Source organism: Podarcis pityusensis, assembly GCF_964106645.2.
Source record: "Podarcis pityusensis genome assembly, chromosome: 4".
In the NCBI taxonomy this organism is placed as follows: Eukaryota; Metazoa; Chordata; class Lepidosauria; order Squamata; family Lacertidae; genus Podarcis; species Podarcis pityusensis.
The window spans coordinates 26,382,159-26,403,924 of record NC_138027.1 but is presented as its reverse complement, the minus strand read 5'-3'; the positions used below and the strand labels follow the sequence as shown (position 1 = coordinate 26,403,924).

The 21,766-nt window shown below is 39.9% G+C and overlaps 1 protein-coding gene across 13 annotated transcripts in view; it reads left to right on the top strand.

Annotated features, from left to right (window-relative positions):
• Window positions 1-21,766, top strand: part of FLT1 (fms related receptor tyrosine kinase 1) — a 135,057-nt gene that overhangs the window by 1,854 nt on the left and 111,437 nt on the right. For 4 of the 13 annotated variants that reach the window (XM_081004054.1, XM_081004051.1, XM_081004047.1 and 1 more), the window contains exons 3-4: window positions 12,853-13,014; window positions 21,542-21,641. The exons of 4 other annotated variants lie outside the window; for them this stretch is intronic. The gene's annotated coding sequence lies outside the window, so the exon portion shown is untranslated. Of the gene's footprint in view, window positions 1-10,155; window positions 10,171-12,852; window positions 13,015-21,541; window positions 21,642-21,766 lie in introns of those variants that run through there. 5 more of the 13 variants (XM_081004050.1, XM_081004042.1, XM_081004043.1 and 2 more) reach the window with 4 other exon arrangements.

Here is a 21,766-nt window from a genome sequence, read left to right as displayed (position 1 = left end):
AACAGTTTATTTAATGACAGATTTTTTAAAAAGAAAGAAAAGAATTTTTATTCACATGGGTGTAGCTAAGGGGGGGGGGCAGTGGGCAGCTGCCCCCTAAATCAATCAAAACCAATACAAATCTGAGGTTCTGCCCACCTAACAAAAGCCTGCCCTCCACTAACAAAAATCCTGGCTGTGCCTATGCTTATTCACTAAAAAATTGAAAGATTAAATTCATTTATTCATTAAATCAATGTGCACTAATAGTTGCTGCACCACCTAAATTGCCTTCAATTGTGAACATGAGGAATAGGAAGAATTGAATATATATATTGTCCAGTAGCACCTTAAGGTAAAGGTACCCCTGCCCGTACGGGCCAGTCATGTCCAACTCTAGGGTTGTGCGCTCATCTCACTTAAGAGGCCGGGAGCCAGCGCTGTCCGAAGACACTTCCAGGTCACGTGGCCAGCGTGACGAAGCTGCTCTGGCGAACCAGCACCAGCGCAGCACACGGAAATGCCATTTACCCTCCTGCCGGAGCGGTACCTATTTATCTAATTGCACTTAGGGGTGCTTTCGAACTGCTAGGTGGGCAGGAGCTGGGACCAAAATACGGGAGCTCACCCTGCCGCGGGGATTTGAACTGCCGACCATGCAATCGGCAAGTCCTAGGCACTGAGGTTTTACCCACAGCGCCACCCGCGTCCCAGTAGCACCTTAGAGACCAACTAAGTTTGTTCTGGGTACAGTTTAAGCTTTCGTGTGCATGCACACTTCTTCAGATACTGGTACCTGTTTGAAATGGGTCAAGATAATTGACTTCATGCAAGAATTCCTGCAACTGCTGTGTTGCAACCCTTCCAAAAAGGGATTATTTACGACCTCAGGGTTGTTGTCACAAACAAGTGGGTCCAGGGTGGGCTTTTACAAAAGTGGTTGTATGAGTAAATAAACAAATGTAATTACAATGGAGGAGTAAAGAAGTAAATGAAACTCTTAATAAATGAAAATAATTTATTACACACACATAATTACAATACATCCCAAAAATGTTTACAACCTTTTTTTAAAAAAAAAGTCTTAAAAATGACAAAAAAAGAATTTCATTACCAACTTAAGGATGTGTTTCAAAGGTTGTCCTTTCCAACAAGAGCTTACACAACAAAATTGGTTCAATAAGTATGCCAGGAAGGACAAGGGACATTAGCTAGTGAGGGTACGCAACTTTGCTGCAGGAAGAGCCAGAATTGAATATATGGCTATTGTGGCAATAGCCCCAGAGCTGAATGTGTGGGAAGCTAAAGCAGCAAAGGAAAAAATGAGGCCTGTCTCTACTGCAAAGGGAATTTTAAAGTGATGCCATTAGCACCATGCTCCTAGTCAGTATTCAAAGGACAGATTTGGGAAAGGCAATGCTACACCAGTGTTTTTGCCATTATGGGTCACCCACTATCACTGCCCCTTCTGTGGCTGCTGTGCTTCTTCCCATATAGCTACTAGGCACATTTTCTCCAGCTCCAGTATGGTATATTATCAAAAAATATGTGCTAATAATATTTGACACTTCATTCAATTTTATTTGTCTGAAGGATCCAGAAAAACAACTACAAAGCAGGAAGTAATTTAACATTTTTGTCTATATGTTTTAGTTTGTATTTTTCAAGATAATAGTAACTACAAAGGTTCTTATAATTTGATATAGGTAAGTGGTTTTTTTTCCAACCGATGTGATGTAGGATGAACAAAAAGAAACAACTGCATGTTCCTGTTTAGTGAAACTTCTAGAAAAAAATCAGGCTCGTCACTAAATATATTTATTTATTGAGTGTTTTGGTTTGTTGATGAGGAAATGACTATAGAGATGAAACATTTACATTTCAAAGTTTTTCTTGTAGGATATAGACTGGACACCATCACTACACGTACATTACTGACATCATCTTCATGTTTAGGCTGCATAACAGAAAGGAATGTAGCCTTGTAGTAAAGATTTGGTTTTCTTTTAAAGGCAGACTTCCACACTAGGATAAACTTCTAGACATAAATAGAATAAGATGTTTGCTCCTTTGTTTCAACCAATCTGTGAAATTTACAATTTATTTCTCATCCTTCCTTTAAAGAGCATAGAACAATATATTAAGAAAACAATCCTATTTGTGTTTACTCAGGATTAAGCCCCACCGTGTTCAGTGGGGTTTACTCTTATGTAAAAGGGTAGGCATACATGTCTGGGAGAAAGCATCATTGAATGTAGTCCAATGGGCAGATCAATCCAAACTATCAAAAGCCAATATAATTTACACCAAGGTAAATTATGCCATTGTAACTCACCTATTTGAAACTCCATTTGGGAGTGGGGCTACTGGCAACTTAGACTTCTTGAGCGTAACAGAGGGAAGCTTTACTTGTGTTTTCCAATAGCTACAATTATAGATAACTATCTATCTATATATATAGTTTGAAAGCACGTCAAAGTGCAAGTAGATAAATAGGTACCGCTCCGGCAGGAAGGTAAACGGCGTTTCCGTGCGCTGCTCTGGTTTGCCAGAAGCGGCTTAGTCATGCTGGTCACATGACCCGGAAGCTGTACGCCGGCTCCCTCAGCCAATAAAGGGAGATGAGCGCCGCAACCCCAGAGTCGGTTACGACTGGACCTAATGGTCAGGGGTCCCTTTACCTTTTTTTATCTATCTATAACAGCTAATACTGTACTTAATTTGGTCTTTCATCTATTTGTGGTTCCCTGGCAAGGGGCTTGCCCTACATATTTCCCATTGGTTCTCAACACCTTGCTGCTTTATGCCAGATCAATGAAACGGAAATCAGCTGTTATTCAAAACTTAAGTGTCAGATCAACCCATTAACCTGGAATGCATAATTGAGACCTGGGTCGTGTGGGTGGTCATGTCTATTGTTACAGATCTAGGATAACTGAGTTTGGGGGTGCAAGGGCACCCATAACTGCTAGTTAGTTAATGTTAGAAACTAATACAGGGATGCGGGTGGCACTGTGGGTTAAACCACAGAGCCTAGGACTTGCCGATTAGAAGGTCGGCGGTTCAAATCCCCGCGACGGGGTGAGCTCCCGTTGCTCTGTCCCAGTTCCTGCCCATCTAGCAGTTCGAAAGCACGTCAAAGTGCAAGTAGATAAATAGGTACCGCTCTGGCAGGAAGGTAAACGGTGTTTCCGTGCGCTGCTCTGGTTCGCCAGAAGCGGCTTAGTCATGCTGGCCACATGACCCAGAAGCTGGATGCCGGCTCCCTCGGCCAATAAAGCGAGATGAGTGCCGCAACCCCAGAGACCGTCATGACTGGACCTAATGGTCAGGGGTCCCTTTACCTTTACTTTCTATATCTTTATAATAACAATATGATCTCAGCAAAAATAATGGCCACTGGGCAGGGAGAATTATCTGGTTTTGATAGTAGTTCAATATGAAAGGAGATTCAGTGGTCATGGGCAGTGCTGAGGACGAGGGTTCCCTCTGGATATACTGCTATTATTCATTGTTGTTATTCAGTGTTTCAAATTGCTTGTCACTCAGTCCTATGAAAGCATACTCAGAAGATAAAAGTGCACTGTGTTCAATGAGGCTTATTTACATAGGACCACAACCTTAAGTAAACTGTTAAGTATGTAGGACATGATTTTCAATAAAACTGGTGTCATAAACCCTTTGCTTTGTTTTTGCTGTAACAGATTAACACAGCTATTCATCTAGAAATGGTTAATTCATTTCCATAGGTCTGCTTATAATCAAGTTGTTTTAAGTTCTTCACCTATGAATATACATAACCTAATAAAAAGAGATCATTTTCACGGTGTTGTTGTCACATAACAATAGTAATAAAAGTGTATTGTGATTATAGTTATACCTTTATAATGTCAGTGAACACCCTGTTCCACATATATAAACCTCTACGGGAAAAAGCTTTATCCTGTTGAGGAAAGATTTCTTATACCAAGAATTTGTCAACAGCCATTCATGAACTTGTTAAAGCGAAAGTACTTTTTATTTGCATTCATGAAATAAAATAAACATATTTTCTTTGATCCTTAGCCAACCCTTTATTGTTAACTTGCACTAGACTTTTATGTTTCAGTGCTCATTGTACATGTAATTATTTGAAAAGTGATTTTGTTTTAAATTATTTAGCCTTTTCTGAATTTTAGATAAACACAGGCATGTTTTGCTAGCGATTAAAAATACATTTCACCCAACACTGCAGAACGTAGCAAAGATAATAATGTGTAGGCGTCAGTGTGTTCCAAAACAAGACTCTCTGGGGACCCCTTTTAACACACTGCTACGTTAAAATCGTGTTCTGAAAGCCTCAGGAAACCCCTACTCGAACCCACCCTTTCCTGAAACTGGTGAAAGTATTTTTAAAAACACTGGAGTGAAAAAAGGCTACTGCTAAAATATTGCCAAACCAGATTGTTTCATTTAGTTACTGTTACCAGGTTTTTTATCTTTCAATATATTGATAATTCTAGTGTTACCAATAATAATGTTAAATAAAATGTTAATGATGTCAGAATACCTCACAGTATAATGAGAAAAGTAAGTTTCCACGACATAGTCTGTGATAACATATTTTAATTATACGTCATATAGTCTTTTCTTTTTTTAAAAAATACATTTTCATAGAATTGTAGAGTTGGAAGGGGCCCCAAATTTCATACTATCCAACCCCCTACAATGCAGGAATCACAAGTAAAGAATCCCAACAGATGGTCATCCATGCTCTGTTTATAAACCTTCAGTGAATGAGATTCCACCACCTTTTGAGGTAGTCCATTCCTCTGTCAAACTGCTCTTACTGTCAGAAAGGTATTCCTAATGGTTAGTCGGAATCTCTTTTCTTGTAATTTGAATCTATTCAATCACTATTCATTGATGCTACCTGTAGCATCTTATTCAGTTCTGGTGTTTTTACCTCATTCAACAACTTGCAACTTTATTCTTCGTTTACTGCCATATTGGATTCGATCCAGATTTGCAATGCAGTCCTAACCATTTCTACTCAGATGCAAGCTTTATTGAATTCATTGTAGTATATTCCCAGATAAGAATGCTGAATATAATAGCCCTGCTGGATCAGGCCAGTGGCTCATTTAGTCCAGCTTGCTGTTCTAATAGTGGCCAACCACTCTCCTTTCCTGCAGTTTACAGCAACTGGTATTCAGAAGCATAATGGTGGTAGAACAATAGTCATTGTGGTTAATAGCCATTGGTAGCTTAGTGTTCATGAATTTGTGTAATCCTGTTTAAAAGCCATCCAAGTTAGTTGCTGTCGCTGCCTCATGTGAGGGCAAATTCTATAGTTTAACTATGCATTGTGTAAATAAGTACATCCTTTTGTCTGTTCTGAATTGTCCACATTCAGCTTCATTGGATGTCCACAAGTTCTAGTGTTATGAAAGAGGGGGGGGGGGAACTAATCCACTTTCATTGTGCCATGCATATTTTTAAAAACCTCTATCATGTTACCTCTTTCTCACCTTTTCTTGAAACTTAAGATGTTCCAAACACTTCATCCTTCGTTCATAGGGGAGTTTCTCCAGCCGCTTTATCATTCGTTTCCATTTTTAAACCTTTTTCAATTCTACAACATCCTTTTTGAGGTGAGGCAGCTAGAACTGGAAATGGTATTTCAAATACAGTTGCAGAGTAGAGGTGGGGTTGCAGCCTTAGTCATATTTATGCTTCAGGTAGATTCATTGAAATTAGTGGAACAATTCCATTGATTTCAGTGAGTCTACTCTAAGCATGATTAAGTCTGGATTCATTTTTTCTTCAATCAAAAGTTTTATTTATTTCTTATACCCCTCCTTTCAAGAAGCTTCCTTCAAGAAGTGGTATATATCTACTCCTCATTGTATCATCACAATAAGGTGACGTAGGTTAGATAGAGAGAAAGCAACTGGGCTAAGGTGAGTTGTAGCTAGTGGCTGAGTGAGGATTTGAATCCTGATCTCATGTGTTCATAGTCTGACTAATACATCATATGTAAATGATTGTAAGTTAATTATTTCATTTAAGACAAGGTTCCGCATGTGACGTTAACATATGAGAGTGCTGGAGGTGAAATAGTTAAAACAGTTAAATAGATACCCAATCAGAACCCAGGGAGTTGGAGTCAGAGGGACTATAAAACCAGCTCTGGGAGGGGCGAAGGGGGGAGTTCGTTGGGAGTTGGGTGGTTGGTTGGAGTGGGAGTGAATTGGGATAGAGTCTGGGGGTAGGTTGAGTTTGTGTAGCGAAATAAGCTGAGTCAGGAACAGTTAGGAGCTAGGAAGACAAGTAAATATCTGAGGGGTAGTTTAGTGAGTGAGAGCAGGTAGCGGAAGTTATAGGTCTGGATAGGCAGCCCATGCTTGTAATTGACTGAGACCATTTATGAAACCACACGCTTGTTAAACTGCAATAAATAAACAGAAGTTTATGTTCCAATTTAACCCTGACTGGACTCCGTATTTTACCAGGTAGGGCCTGGGTGGTGGCAGCGAGAAATAAAGTGGTGGCACAGGGATCAATAGATGGTGAAACGTCCAGGGAAGCTGTGTTATTGCCACACCGCACAGACAGCATATTTGCACAAAGCAGATTCCGTGCATCAGAGAGGAACCAGGAAGAAATGAAGTTCACTCCACCAAGACACCTGCCTTGAAACCAAAATACTGGGAGTGTAATATTTGCAAATGATCACCAGAGGGTGCTCAGTGGCTAAGTGTGCTTGACCTTTGACAATGCTAACTGTGCCTGCTGAGAATGCTGCTGCTGTTTCAGCACCACGTTAGATTATACAGGTCTTTTAATTGTATTCTATGAATGTGAAAATGTTGTAGATCAGAAACATTTAGATCTAGAATATGTGTAGATAGAAAAGTACATGAAATACAGTATTTTAGGGCCAAACTAAATATGACATGGGAGAGGCATTGTGTCCCTGGTGTTTGTTTTGTTGCTAAAAACATCTCTGTGGGACTCTGGTGCTGGGGAAAGAGGTCTAATCCTTCTCTCCCAACCTGCACCAAGGCCTAATCTTAATTGCCCTTGTAAAGCTGCTGTTCTCCTTATGGTGGGAAACATAAAGCACTCATATTATGTTTTCCTCGTAACAGCTTCAGTCAGGGTTGCAGAAAAGGTGGGCAGAAAGAATTAGATCTCCCTCCAGGGCCACAGCTCTGATTCAAATGTCATATTTCTGATTCTCTTTCAGCAAAAGAAAAAGATGTGTCCTGTTTAGTTTGACCATGAAGGAATATATATATAACTGAGGTCCTGGGGAACAATGCATTAAACAAGATGATATGCAAAATAGTAACAATATGTGGGTGTCGTGCCTTACCTAAGCCTGAACCATGACTCTTCCTCAAATGAAGACCCTGATAACACAAAGTATGAAGACCTTTTGGGGCCTTAATGAAATTAATTTCATTGAACTGTTAAGTTTTTTCATATTGTAGAAAATAAAATAAAATGCAGTAATATATTTATTGCCAATAAAGGTCAGAAATACACACATTGGCTCTGTTATGCAGCCTGATGCTCAAGGACTATTAAGACAACATAATTCGTGGATACTGAATCCACTACCTGTCTGGCAATGTTGTTGCATTTTTTTGTCGTAATGTACTTTAAATTCTTTACATCTGGTGTTAGGCTGAAAAGAAAACTTGAAATTCACATTAGCAGTGGATCTTTTCCTAGTTTTCCATTCATCTCTGCCAGTGTATCCTCATCCAGTCCCACACAGTCAATGCTGGCTTTCTACCCTGGATCACCTTCAAAGCATCTGACAACTGCAAAGGTTTTGAAGATGCGCATTCATTGTTTATTTTCAATATTCATTCTTAATTACATGGAAACCAGCAGCTCATTTTTTTCTTAAGCTAAGTCAGGCTCATACTGTGCTAAATATGTAAGACTAATGTGGTAATCTCTTATTCTCCTTAGACAGTTGACTTACATTTTGTCTCACTATTTTCTGTCAATTAGTAAAATTGTTTGTGTTTTCAATTTTTTATATAAAATATAGTAAATGCTCCCAATATTCATGTTCAACCTGTATATGTGCATTTTTAAGAATCCCAATCTGTTTCTGAGTACTGTCTGCTTTCTCCAGTCTTCTGGAGCATAATACTGGCAAATCTAAAACTGGTTATAACTTCCCCCATTTTGGATGAAGCACATGCATTTTCCAGGCTCAGAAATCCCTCCAGGGTAGATTAAGTTGGCCAGATTATAGGCAGATATATCAAGGGGCTTTCATGCAGGGCAATTTATAAAGTTTGATTATTTATTTATTTAACAATTTATAAACTATTTCCCAACAAATATATTTGAAGCAGTGTGCAATGAAGGAAAAGTCTGTAACAATTTGATTTTTCTGCCAGAATTGGGTACAATGTTCAGGCATGGCCGCCTCTTCTGAGGAAATGAAGCTTGCCAAATTTCAGACCGATAGCTTCAGTTGTTCTCCCCAAAGGGCAGACTTTATCATTTTGGGGTGGGTACAATAAGAATCATATCCTCTAGATACATGAGGTAGAGGAAATGTCACTCCTTGGCAATGACTCTTTTACTACCAAGGCTTGTTGCTATGGGGTGGGCTTCTGTTCCTCCTCTCCATAGATTTTTGGAGATACAATGGAGACTTCTTCATGAACTTGCATAGAAACAGACATGTAGCTAGGTAAGTTTTTCATTCCTCCCTCAGATCACTATGAGTGCCCTGGGAAAATAATTACAGTGGTACCTCAGGTTAAGAACTTAATTCATTCTGGAGGTCCGTTCTTAACCTAAAACTGTTCTTAACCTGAGGTACCACTTTAGCTAATGGGGCCTGCCACGCCGCTGGCGCACGATTTCTGTTCTCATCCTGAAGCAAAGTTCTTAACCCGAGGTTCTATTTCTGGGTTAGCAGAGTCTGTAACCTGAAGTGTCTGTAACCCGAGGTACCACTGTATTGTGATTTAACAGCTGGATCTGTCTGTCGAAACAAAAGATTACTCATTTTCTCAGGGTGTTTCCCAAATCAGCTTGATTTCATTTCTCATGAGGAAAAAACAGACATGGGTTTTTTCTTTAGAAGCATAAGCCACAGAACTACTCAGAAGCTTAAGGAGTCCATCTGCCTCAAGACACTTTGCAATCTGACTTGGGAACATGGTAATTTCCCTCAAATCACCCTAATTTGCCTCATAATTTGTGGTACACCCAAAGCCAATGAATACCCTTAGTAAATGCCCATTTGCTTCAAATTCACACAATCAGTTTTAATTATTCAGATACTTATTTTCATTGTGAAAATGTTTTTAAAATAATTTTGACTAGTAACTTTCACTAACAAGTAACATTTAATAATTCAATAACAGCAATTTAAGAGACATTAACTAATAATGTGGTTGCTTATAATTTTTGTAGGTTTCATTCCTGATTTCCAAAATGATTCCAGATACCTTAATGTACCTGAGCCAAAGGCTTTAACAGCAATGAAAGAAACACAGATTCAAATATTTAAAACTTTTAAAGTTCAAAACTATTGTATATTTTGAAGTATTCTAATAACTAAACTAAATGAATTGCAGTTTAGAAATAATCATAGTTATACAGACACTTGATTCTTGCTGACTCATTTATTGGAGGGGATGTTAAAACTGGGATACTTCCATAAGAGATAAAAATATGAAATGTAGTACACAGAGTTCCAGACACTATGCCATAACTACTAGGAAAAAAATGTGGTTTTGTCTTTTGATCAAAATGTGGGACATGGAGCCTACAGGTGTGCCTCTTACTTTAAGAAAAAGGGTTTAGGCATGGATCCTAAACAAGTGTATTAGTTTAAGCCTTATTAAACACAGTGCAGCTTACATCCTGGTCTAAGAAAACATGTATGATTTCTCTGATAGATAGATGCTGTTGAATATAGAGGTTATGCAGCATTCATGAGTAAAGATGGTGTTCATTCTGGTGCATTTAAATGGAGTGATTTAGCCAAAAGAAGGGATAATGAAGCAAACAAGTCACAAGTCCTATTGAGGACAGATAAGAATTGATAGAGCCTGAAGAAGAGTGAGCAGAAGTGACATGAATGTGATAAATGGAAGATAAAACCTTCATGACAAATGCCATCAGTTTTTTACAAATGAAAAATATTTTACAGTTTCTACCCAGGTTTATTGCTTTTCAGACATTATTACCTTGGTTTAAGAACAGCTTAGTTTATGAACAATTTGGATTAAGAACTCTGCAAACCCAGAAGTAGGTGTTTTGGTTTGTGAACTTTGCCTTGGAATAAGAACATGTTTTGCTTCCTGTTGAGTGTGTTCCATTTGTAAATTGAGTCCCCTGCTGCTATGGGAAAGCACACCTTGGTTTAAGAACGCTTTGGTTTAAGAACGGACTTCCGGAACGGATTAAGTTCATAAACCAAGGTACCACTGTATTTGGCATGCAGTAGTTACAGAAGAGTATATCTGTGGAGCCTTGTTCTTCTAACATGGACACATGTAGCAGAAGATGTGTATTAAGGTGGATGTGGGAAATTAGGTAAGTGATAAAGGACTGGGCATCTTGAGCTTTTAGGGTGCAAATCTCTGCTTATATTACAGAGAACAACACAGGGCAGTAAATGTGTCCTCATTTTAAAACAATATGTTTAAATAATACTTCTCTGTACGTCAACGTGCATGGGTCACTTCTATTTTGTTCTTTCCCATACTAAAAAGCTACACTAAAAAGCCAAAGTAAACTACATAATGCTATCATCCTTTCTTCTTTAATAAGACAGTGCTGTTTTTTTGGAAAATATAGAGCCAGCTATTAGTCTCCTGTGGATTCTTTGAGGTCTACTGGAAGGGTGTTTGGGGTATCTTCTAAATGTTATTGGATAAAAGCTGAGACTAGATATCCCACTGTTTTTAAAGAGCATGCTGAGGCAAACCACTGTTAAGTTGTGCAAGACTGCACATTTCTTTATTCTCATTTCTCAGCTCACATCCTGAAACACATATGGTCAGTGTTTTTGTTTTGACTCTTTCTGATGATTTTTTTTAAAAAAAGAAAACCAATGTGAGAGAATACTTTAAATGATCTAATCTTTGTTTGAGGGTATTTTGCATGTGAAAGAAGGAAAATGTAGACATGCTGAGGGGTGTTTTAACCATTCACATCAATATTCACTGACACATCTTCACCAATACCCAGATAATACTTTTAAAGAAACAGTGATTGCCTAGTATAACAGGCAAAGGTGTCTCTCCTCCAGGTTGTGCAGTGGGCTCTGTCACTGCTGAGACGACAGCTGTACCTGCCAATAGTGTGGGCAGCTGGGAAGGCAGCAATGTTCCCACCATGTTAGAAGAGTCCCACTGAGTTTAGTGGAACTTTGTTAGGTCAATAGGTATAGGACTGCAAGCTTAATCTTCCAGTCTAATGTTACTCATATTTCACAGACTTCCATCTTTAGCATCTCCCTAAAAGGGGTATGTGAGTTAGGGTTAGATTTCTTCTAGACATGTTGGACTATGAAGAGAGCATAGGGTTTTGTCAGAGAATTAATCAGAATAATCTAGGTAAAATGGCCAATCCTTTCTACAAGCCCAAACTAGGCAATGTTTTTGGTGGTTCTCTACTTCAGCAATGAGAAGAGAACTCTATGATTTGAGAACTGTTGTCCAATAGAACTATTTAAACAAGTACCGGTATTCTCAGAAAGGATATAATCTATTATTACATGGTTCTGAAAGTTTTGAAACATATTTGAAACAGTATATCAAAATTCTCAAGACCCATAAAGACCCAAATTAATAATGATCCGCTGCTGCAACATGCATACAGTGCAGTATCTTTGTTATATTGCCGTGCATTGTGACTTCACAGTCCTAACTATTTATGATGTACCAATAAAATGCTTGACATATTCCCATGAATTTACAATGACAGTGAGATGAGGTAGAACTCAGATGTAGAACATAGTGAAGTGGAAGGTTCTGAAGGGTGAAGCAGTGGCGGAACTTCATGCTCCGGCACCGGGGGGGTGGAGTGCAGGCAGGGGCGGGGCTGGCGTGCGTCCTGGGAGCGGGGCGTGCTGCCCGCAGGGGTGTGTCGCACCGCCTGTGGGGGCGTGGCGCCCAGCGCTGGGGGGGGGCAAGCCGCGATGGAACCCCACTGGGATGCGCTGCCGGGGGCGGAGCGCTCCCCCCGCACTCCTCTTCCTCCACCAGTGGGGGGAAGATACTTTTCTCAGCATCAGGAAACCAATGTAGCACTCCTGCCTTAAAATAGGAGTCGCAAGTCTAAATACATACCTCGGGTTGAAGTGGCTTCGGGATGTGTATTTTTGGGTTGCGCTTTGTGGCGACCCGGAAGTAATGGAGCTGCATGCGCAAACGCTCAAAATGACGTCAGACGCATGTGTGGAAGCAGTGAATCGTGACCTGCGGACGCGGGTTGCGTTCGCTTTAAGGTGCGAATGGGGCTCCAGAATGGATCCCATTCGCATCCAGAGGTACCGCTCTACTGTTCTTTGTTTTAATTTATGTGGTTCCACTTCTTGATTTCACTGTTGTATCCATGACATCACATTCATTACCAGTACTGCACCTACTGTATTTTTATTTTTTTCTACTAATGCAAAAAGTAGAATACTTTAAAGTAAACCATTTTGCACATACTGCAAAATGCCTTCATAAAGTTTAGATCCATTGCTTATGGGCAGAATAAATGAAAGCAAAGAATGAGCCGGTTGCCACACATATCTTCCTTTAGAAAGCTTAAAGTGACTTATATATCCAGATGCTGTTCAGATCTACGTCTGTACAGCCTGGCTAACTCTACAACATCTGTTTCTTCTAGATTCTGCTGTTGGGTAATTCATTATTAGGAGCAACCAAAAAGTCCCCAAGATGTGACAAGCTTCCAAGTTCTCAAGAACTCTTTATCAGGCAAGAAGTTGCATACGTTGTGGTGAAATGAGGGAGATTTCCAAACGATTCAGCTAGATATTGCTACCACAAGGTCAGCTTGTAGTCATATCTTTAGGCGCCAGGGGATGTTATTGTTTTGGTTACTATGTTGTGTATTTTTGTGTTTTTATATTGTAAACCGCCCTGTGATCCTGGGACGAAGGATGGTAAATAAATACATATATAATTGCATAATTAGCATAGACATTTGCCTTACGGCTACAACATCTTGGCAAATCTTTCCTCTGCCTCCTATGCTTTCCCTCTCCACCAACTGTACTGATCATAAGCTTTAAAGTAAATCTTATATTGCACCATTTAAAAAGAAAACACAGATGGTGTTGAGTTAGAGAGAGAGAAACTGCATGTCTTTTTCTCAGTTTTTCTTTGCATCATGCCCATAAAAATGCCACATGCTTCATGACTCACTATAACAGAGGCTGAAGTTTCGCTTCATTTAAAAAAAATGTGTCTGTCTCATGAAGAGGGACTTAACGCACCCACTCATCATCCCACACCTCTTCACTAGCATGGTGCAATCTCAGTGGCCCAGTGGTATTTTTTGTAGTACTAAAATTCCTAATTTCTGCTGCATTCAACATTATTTCCCATTCTAAACTAGTAGTTTTAATTTTTTTATCATTTCCAGCAAATAATCTACTTTGTTAACACAATGTTCTTGTCAATTCCAAAGAACTGCAATTCTTCTCCCCACATGATCTGCCAGGGTCATGTTGCATTGCATTTTGGAAATAAGAGACAAAAATAATAGTTTACATGTAGATTGGCCAGCAAACACAAGATACAACAAACAACATTAAACTTCTAAAACTATTGTTAATATAACAACGGCTTGCAAATTAGAATAACACAGTAAATAAGGGTGTGCACAAGGAATCAAGCAGTTAAATTGCCATAATTAGCATATTCCAGCAGTAATCTCATATATAACAAAAAAATGATTAGGTAATATATTGCATTTTTTAAATTACATGGATGTGGAGCTTAGAAACATGCATTATTTTTTTACTATGATATTGTAAACTTATTTATTAGATTATTAGCCTTAAAACATTGTACTAGACACCAAGATTCCCTTTGTACCAAACTTAGAATATACCAGTTACCCACAATGAGTGATTGTTGTTGTGTTCAAAATGGTATGTTCCATGCATCAAATGGTGAATTGTACCTAAAGGTGTTGTTACTTACTTACTTATTTGCCATTTCACCTTTTTTTTGTATGGGTTGTTATCATATTCAGTTTTGATTTCTTTTTCTATGGAGTTCTGTTTCAGGGAATGATCTAGATCTATGAATATAGATAGGAGATTTTCTTTAAGAATGTCTCCATCTTTCTTAAGCTGGTGAGCAGAAGAGCTTATTTAATGCATTTATATCCCATCTTTTTCTCCAAGGAGTACATGGTTCACCCCCTCCATTGGTGCCTGTGGCAACCCTGTGAGGTATGTTAAGAGCCTGTGACTGGCCCAGGGTAGCCCGGTGGCCTTCGTGGCTGAGCGGGGATTTGGGCCCTGATCTCCCAGGTCCTGGTCCTAGCTCCCTAGAGTTATTCTGATATGGGGTAGCTATTTAAATTAAGTAGGCAAATAAATATGGGGAAAGCAAAATGTCACTTAGAAAAGGATCTGGAATATTTTCATTGAAGCATGAATTTGTCTTATTTTGGATTGTTTTATATGATGTTTTAATGTGTTATAAACTGCTATGATATTTTTTCTTTAAAATATAAAGCAGCATAGAAATGAAAATAATAATAATAATAATAATAATAATAATAATAATAATAATAATATCAGCAGCCTTAATGCCATGTTTGAGCAGCTCAGGGCTACATCTTTGTTTTTGGCACATGTTTAAAACAATCCATTAGTATTATTAAGTAATTCACTAATGGCTCCTTGTTATCTTGGAAAAAAGTGAAATGTGGAGTGCAACAGAATTATGTCCTGGATCTGTTGTTTTTCAGTGTCTTTATAAACGACTTGGATTAAGGAGTTGAGGGAATGCTAATCAAATATGCAGATAGCACAAGCTAACAAAATGAATTTCAGTGGTGACAAATGTAAGGTTCTACACTTAGACAGGGAGAACCAGCTGCACCAGTATAAGATGGGAGACACCTGGCTTGCCAGTAGTACATGTGAAAAGGATCAAGGGGTCTTAGACATGAGTCAGCAGTGTGATGCAGCAGCAGCAGCAGCAGAAAAAAACCCCAGATGCCTGTGCGAAACCCTCAATCTGAGCGCAAGAGCTCTCTCCCCTTCATGGTCTCCAGCAACTGTTATTTGGAAGCATTCCTGCCTCCAGCTGTGGAGACAGAGAGTACCCATAGTGGCTAGTATCCAATGATAGTCTTTGCCATGAATTTATACAGTCATTTTTTAAAGCCATCTAAGTTATTGGCCATCACTGCCTTCTATGGGAGCGAGTTCCATACTTGCACTTCTTCACTCACTGCAAAGTTATTTTTTTTATCTGCCCTGAATTTTCCAACTTTCTGCTTCTTGGATATTCATGAGTTATAAATGTGATAGAGAAGAGCTTTCTCTATCCACTTCATGCCGGGCATAATTTTGTAAACTTATATTGCCTCTTACTCACCTTTTCTGGTCTAAACTATAAAGTCCCAAACACTGCAGCCTTTCTGCACGGGGGAGTCACTCCACCCTCTTGATCATTTTGGTTGCCCTTTTCTGAACTTTTTTCCCACTTCTACAATATCTTTTTTGAGGCGAGGTGACCAGTACTGTACACAGGTTTCCAAATGTGTTTGCACTGTAGAGTTGTATAGTGGCATTATGATAGCAATAGTTCATTTTCAATTCCTTTCCTAATGATCCCTAGCGTGGAATTTGCCTTTTTCACAGCTGGCACACACTGGGTCTGTCAGTGCAAGCATTTCACACTGCGCACTGTTCTGTAGGTTGTTCTGATCCCCCCCAAACCAGCAGGGAGGGGGCATGTGGGGGTAGCATTGCGGGGATCACTGTTGCACTAACAGAGGTCTTAGTGTAGGCTTCTGCTGATGATACCCATTCCTTGAATCTGGCCTATTATGTTCACCTAAAGTGTGAATTTTACAGGTGTTTGGAAACATGTAGGTACATTTATCAGAGAAGCAACTGTTATTTTTTCACTTACAATGTGGGAAATGGTTCTTAGACAGTGAAGTCAAACCCCAAAGGTGAAATTGGGTTGCAGTCCCGTTCTGTCCCATTCCACCACTACTCTGTCCCATTCCACCCCTGCCCTGCTCTGCTCTGCTCCTGCCCCACACCCTTTCAGCGTCGAAAAGAGTGTGTGTATCAGTTGGTGTATGCCTGCTGATCCTGCACAAGCGGGGAGGTGCCTGTATACACTTACCTGGGAGTATGTTTCAGAACTTTATAGGTTTATGTATTTCTGAGCAGGTATGTATGAGATTGTACTGTTAATGCTTATTTTAGAGCATTGGGAGTACAGTCATACCTCGGGTTACAGATGCTTCAGGTTGCACGTTTTCGGGTTGCGTACCACGCCAAACCTGGAAGTACCGGAACAGTTACTTCTGGGTTTCGGCGCATGCACAGAAGCGTCAAATTGCGACTCGCGTGTGCGCAGACATGGTGCTGCAGGTTGCAAACACTGCGGGTTGCGAACGTGCCTCCCGCACGGATCACGTTTGCAACCCAAGCGTCCACTGTATGACTATATTAGTGGCTGCTTCAGCTTTAGACTATGGCAGATTATCCTCTCCAGATAATGTTGGTCTACAACTCTCATCAGCCCCAACTGGCATAGCCAGTGGTCAAGGATGATAGGAGTTGTGATCCCAACAATATATGAAAGACACCACATTGGCTACTCAGGATTAAGGTGTATTCTCCACTTTTGATTCTTGGAACTTGTGTGCATGTGCACGCACACACACTCACTCAATCTCTCACACTCTAAAAAGTTCCTTGTTGCCTGCAGTGGCCTATTTTCACAGGCATCATTTCTTACCATAGCTTTGTTAAAAAGACAATAGATTCTTGTGTCAGTCTTATTGGCACCAGTTTTGTATAATACAGGAAACACCATTTCCTTTTAGGGCTGGAAAATTAACTTGGATCATGCTTTCCCCTTTTTATTGCTAATCAGGACACACCCCGGGAAACCTGGCTTTCTGATTCTGGAAAAGGAACGGGAAGCAGCATCAGCATTCATTTTATATCCTATTTTTTCTGAAAATGCTTTACTCTTTTACCATTGAGGGCAGTGACTTGAAGAAAGTATATCTAACAACCTAATCCTATATGAATGTACATGGAGGAAGGACTTTGCTTATTTATCACTATATAACTGTGTTGAAGGACTACTTCAGCCATTACAATTTCCTACTTAAGCTTGCTATCTAGGTTCTAACAACTGGTGGGCAACTTCAGGGCCTTGCTCTGCCTTCTAAGGGTACTTTAACAATAAACTGGACTTGGAGCAGACAGCCAGTCAAACAAACAAATGAACAAAGGACACCTTCAAATAAACAACTGTCCTCTGAAAACCATTCAAATGGAGGAATGTCCTCTGTTAATGTGGGACACATGGCCACCATAGGAGAAATATTTCCCCCCACTATTCATTGTGATTGATTTTATCTTTATCCCTCTGAGCAGAGTTTTGTTCCTCCATAAAAGGTCATGTAAGCTTGGAGAAAGACCAGACTAAAACTGAAAAAGTCAATAGACACCCCTCTCATTTCTGTCTTGGATAATGATCTGCTGGATCTTGCTTTCCTGGGCTTGGAAAACACAAAGGACTTTCTGACTCAGTTGGTGGAAACAACGTGATTGCTTTATTAAAGTACAGTTCTACTTCCCACTTTGAACTGAATGCACAATAAGAAGTTAAACTCTTCCTGTCATCATAAGATTCTGTTTTATATTTTCAAAGGAAGTTAAACATTGGGAAAGGAACAGCAAGCTTAAAATAGATATTTCAGTTTCCAGTATAAAATCATATTAATATGTGGATAACTAACTTAATAGCAGATTCTAAGCAACTATTTTCAAAAATTTCTATAATGAGCCAGTATTACTTTTGTAATACAGGCAAGGCTGATTTAGGCGTGTCCAAATGATGTGCGATCGTGCACGCATGCACGGTGCCAAACCCGGAAGCAGCCCCAAAACATCATAAAGATGTCACGAAAAGGGGTGGAGTGGGCTTACATGTGCTCTGCCAACATGTGCAGAGGCCTGGAACATAACCCCCATGCAAAACAAGGATTGTCTGTAGTTAACTCCCCACTCCTCACTTTATGAACATACAGTATTTGGGTGAAAAAATGCCTTGTTGTTTTCTGCATGAACACATGGGCTTATTTCTATATTTTACAGTTTTATTGTAATTTTAAATGGAACAACACACAACTAAAACTAATAACTAATAATATAACAAATCAGATACAAATATTACTATTTTTCAGTCTGAGTGGCTGAATGGCACTTCTTCTACTAAGTAGTTAATGAGCCACATATACTGGAAATTTATCATACAGAGGAAATACTTGCAATCCCCATTGCAAATGGGCATATTTCAATCTTTTGGCAAAGGGTAAACACACACTGACCTGGTTTGAATGTAAACTATGGCTTAGCATTCAGTGTATGAGTCTTACGCTCATGTGTGTCTCCCCACTCCTCCAGTACAGCCATAGGAAAGCGATTGGAAGCTTTACTTATGTTTTCAAATAGCTACAATTATAGATACCGTATTTTTCGCCCTAAAGTGCGCACCGGCCCATAGGGCACACCTAGTTTTTTTGTTTTTTTTAAGAATAATTTTTTATTAACCGACCAATCACATCAAATCAAACCAAATTACATAAATTCCAAATTACACAGCCGAATTTTAAATTTTTGTTGGGGGTACCCATATTTCAAGTTCCGAAGGAGATCCAATCAACTTCTTGCTTCTTACTGCTGTTTTAATGTCCACAAATCTAACCTTATGATGTTCACAGTACTATCCAGTCCTTTCTTATTGTTTTTCCACATCTCTTGTTGTTATTTTCATATATTTTTCCTTTCTCTTTGTGACCTCTGATAGTCCCACAAGCTGGTTAGAACAGTTTGTAATCCTGCGTGGATATATTTTTTTTTATCCAGTAGCCATATCCAGACGTTTTCCATATAACATCACTTCCATACATCAAAACAGTCTTAGTGTCATTAATCTTCGCCAATCTGCCTCCTTTCTCAAAACCTCTGAGGAGATTCACCAGGAATGCAGTCTGAAAATAAGTCCGTTCCTCCTCCCGGCTAGAAATCCTTTGGCAAGATGGTGACTCCGAATTAATTGCTGGGGCGCACCTAGTTTTTTTTGGGGGGGGGGAATAAAGGGGAAAAAAATTATTTCCCCCCCAGGCGCGGGAAGTCGCGCCGGGCTCCCAAGGCTTGCGGATAGCTTCCTGAACCCTGGAGAGCGAGAGGGGTCGGTGCGCACTGACTGACCCCTCTCGCTCTCCAGGCTTCAGCAAAAGCCTTCATTCGCCCCATAGGACACACAGACATTTCCCCTTCATTTGTGGAGGGGGAAAAGTGCGTCCTATAGGGCAAAAAATACGGTAACTATCTATCTATAACAGCTAATACTGTACTTAATTTGGTCTTTCATCTATTTGTGGTTCCCTGGCAAGGGGCTTGCCCTACATATTTCCCATTGGTTCTCAACACCTTGCTGCTTTATGCCAGATCAATGAAACGGAAATCAGCTGTTATTCAAAACTTAAGTGTCAGATCAACCCATTAACCTGGAATGCATAATTGAGACCTGGGTCATGTGGGTGGTCATGTCTATTGTTACAGATCTAGAATAACTGAGTTTGGGGGTGCAAGGGCACCCATAACTGCTAGTTAGGTAATATTAGAAACTAATACATGGTTGAATTTAGATAATATTTGGAGTATTGGAGAGAAGATGCAGATGTTAGATTTCAAATACAGGCTGAACCAGGGGTTTGGACTAGATGACCATTGGAGTCCCTTCCAGCTCTACAATCCTATGAATCTATGGAGACTCCAGTAAGACTGTTTTATTGGATCACCTTATTTTGTTTTATACTGTTTTTATTTATTTTCATGATACAGAAGGAATCACCTTGTTGACCACCTGTGACCTTGTCCATCTTTGCTTGTTGAATCAGTACTTCCAGTGTACTGGATCCAGTATACCTGAATATGAAGTAGTAGATACCTCTTTTAGAGAGGGGTATTTACCTGTAAGCGGCAGTGGTACAGACTTTATTGAAAACATCTTAATCAGACCCTTCTTGCCTAATTATCGCTCCGTTACATATCTGGGCAAGGTATGTGAACGTGTGGTGGTGAGGTTGTGGATGAAACTGATTATGTAGATCCCATCCAGTCTGGCTTTTGGCCTGGTTTGGGGTGGTGATATTGAAATTGCCTTGATTGCCATAGTGGGTGACTTGCACTGTGACAAAGATAAAAATGTAGCCTTATTGGTTCTGCTTGGTGATCTGGCACTGTTGCTCAATGTGGAAGTGAACTGAGTAGTGAGGGGCCTTTTTCTAGTTTCAGCTTATTTACCAACTATGACCATTCCTAACACATTTGAATTGCTGTGCTTATCCATAAGTCTCCTTCTGTTTAAATTACTGCAGGATTATTCATGTGAGGCTGCCATTGAAAAGCATTTATGCCACAGCAAAATGGTACAAAATGTTCCAGCCAGGTCAGGATTTTGGCTGTATTTTAACTATAAGCATTTAAACTATATTACATTTTAACTAACTATATATAAAATATAACTATATTTTATTTTATTTGTGCAGATTGCTGCACAATATTTTACATCAAATTTGTTTTTCTCTGCGTGAACTCAAATCAAGATACAGTGGTACCTCGGGATGCGAACGGGATCCATTCCGGAGCCCCGTTTGCATCCTGAACAGAACGTAAGATGCGACAGCGCGCGTGCACGGGCCACATTTCGCCGATTCCGCACATGCGTGTGACGTCATTTTGACCGTCTGCGCGAGCAGCAAAACCCGGAAGTAACGCACTCCATTACTTCTGGGTCACCACGGAGCGCAACCCGAAAGCGCTCAACCTGAAGCATATTTATCTCGAGGTATGACTACTGGGGCTAACATTTAAAACCCTAAATGGCATGGGACTTGAGTACCATCTTCTGTATATCTCCCTGCTTGTTCTGGTCATCATCTGAACTACTACTCCAGCTCATCCAACCCTGTGGTGCCCAATGGCTGGCTACCAGGGAGTTTTCTGTTGTAGTACCCATCTTGTGGAATGCATTGCCAACTAAGATTCATCAGGCCCTATGCCAGTTTGCTGCTGAACATATCCGGTTGCCCCTCTTGCTATTTGTTCCTGAAGGTGCATGCCCTTCCCTGCAAACAGCAGGGAAGGGCACTATTTTTAGCAGGAAACTGGTGTGAGTCTTCAATCAGGAGTGCAGTATATATCAGGTGGGCCACAACTGCTTTTTATTTGAAAAATTAGTGGGTGGAGTAGTTTGGTCCTCATCATGTGCTTGTCCTACATCAACAGGTGCTGGTAACAAACCTGAATTTGTGATACAGCTGCTTTATGTTTGCCTAGGGGGAAACTGTTCTGCTACCTCCTGGTTCATTTGACCTGTCATGAAAAGGTGGGTAAGAATGTGACTTGTTCTATGCTCTCCTAACTTTTTCAGTTTCTGAATACGAGCTTTTTCTTGTTCCTTGTTCAGCATGGACCTGTTTCTTGTGGTGGATGATGTTTCAACTGAAATTT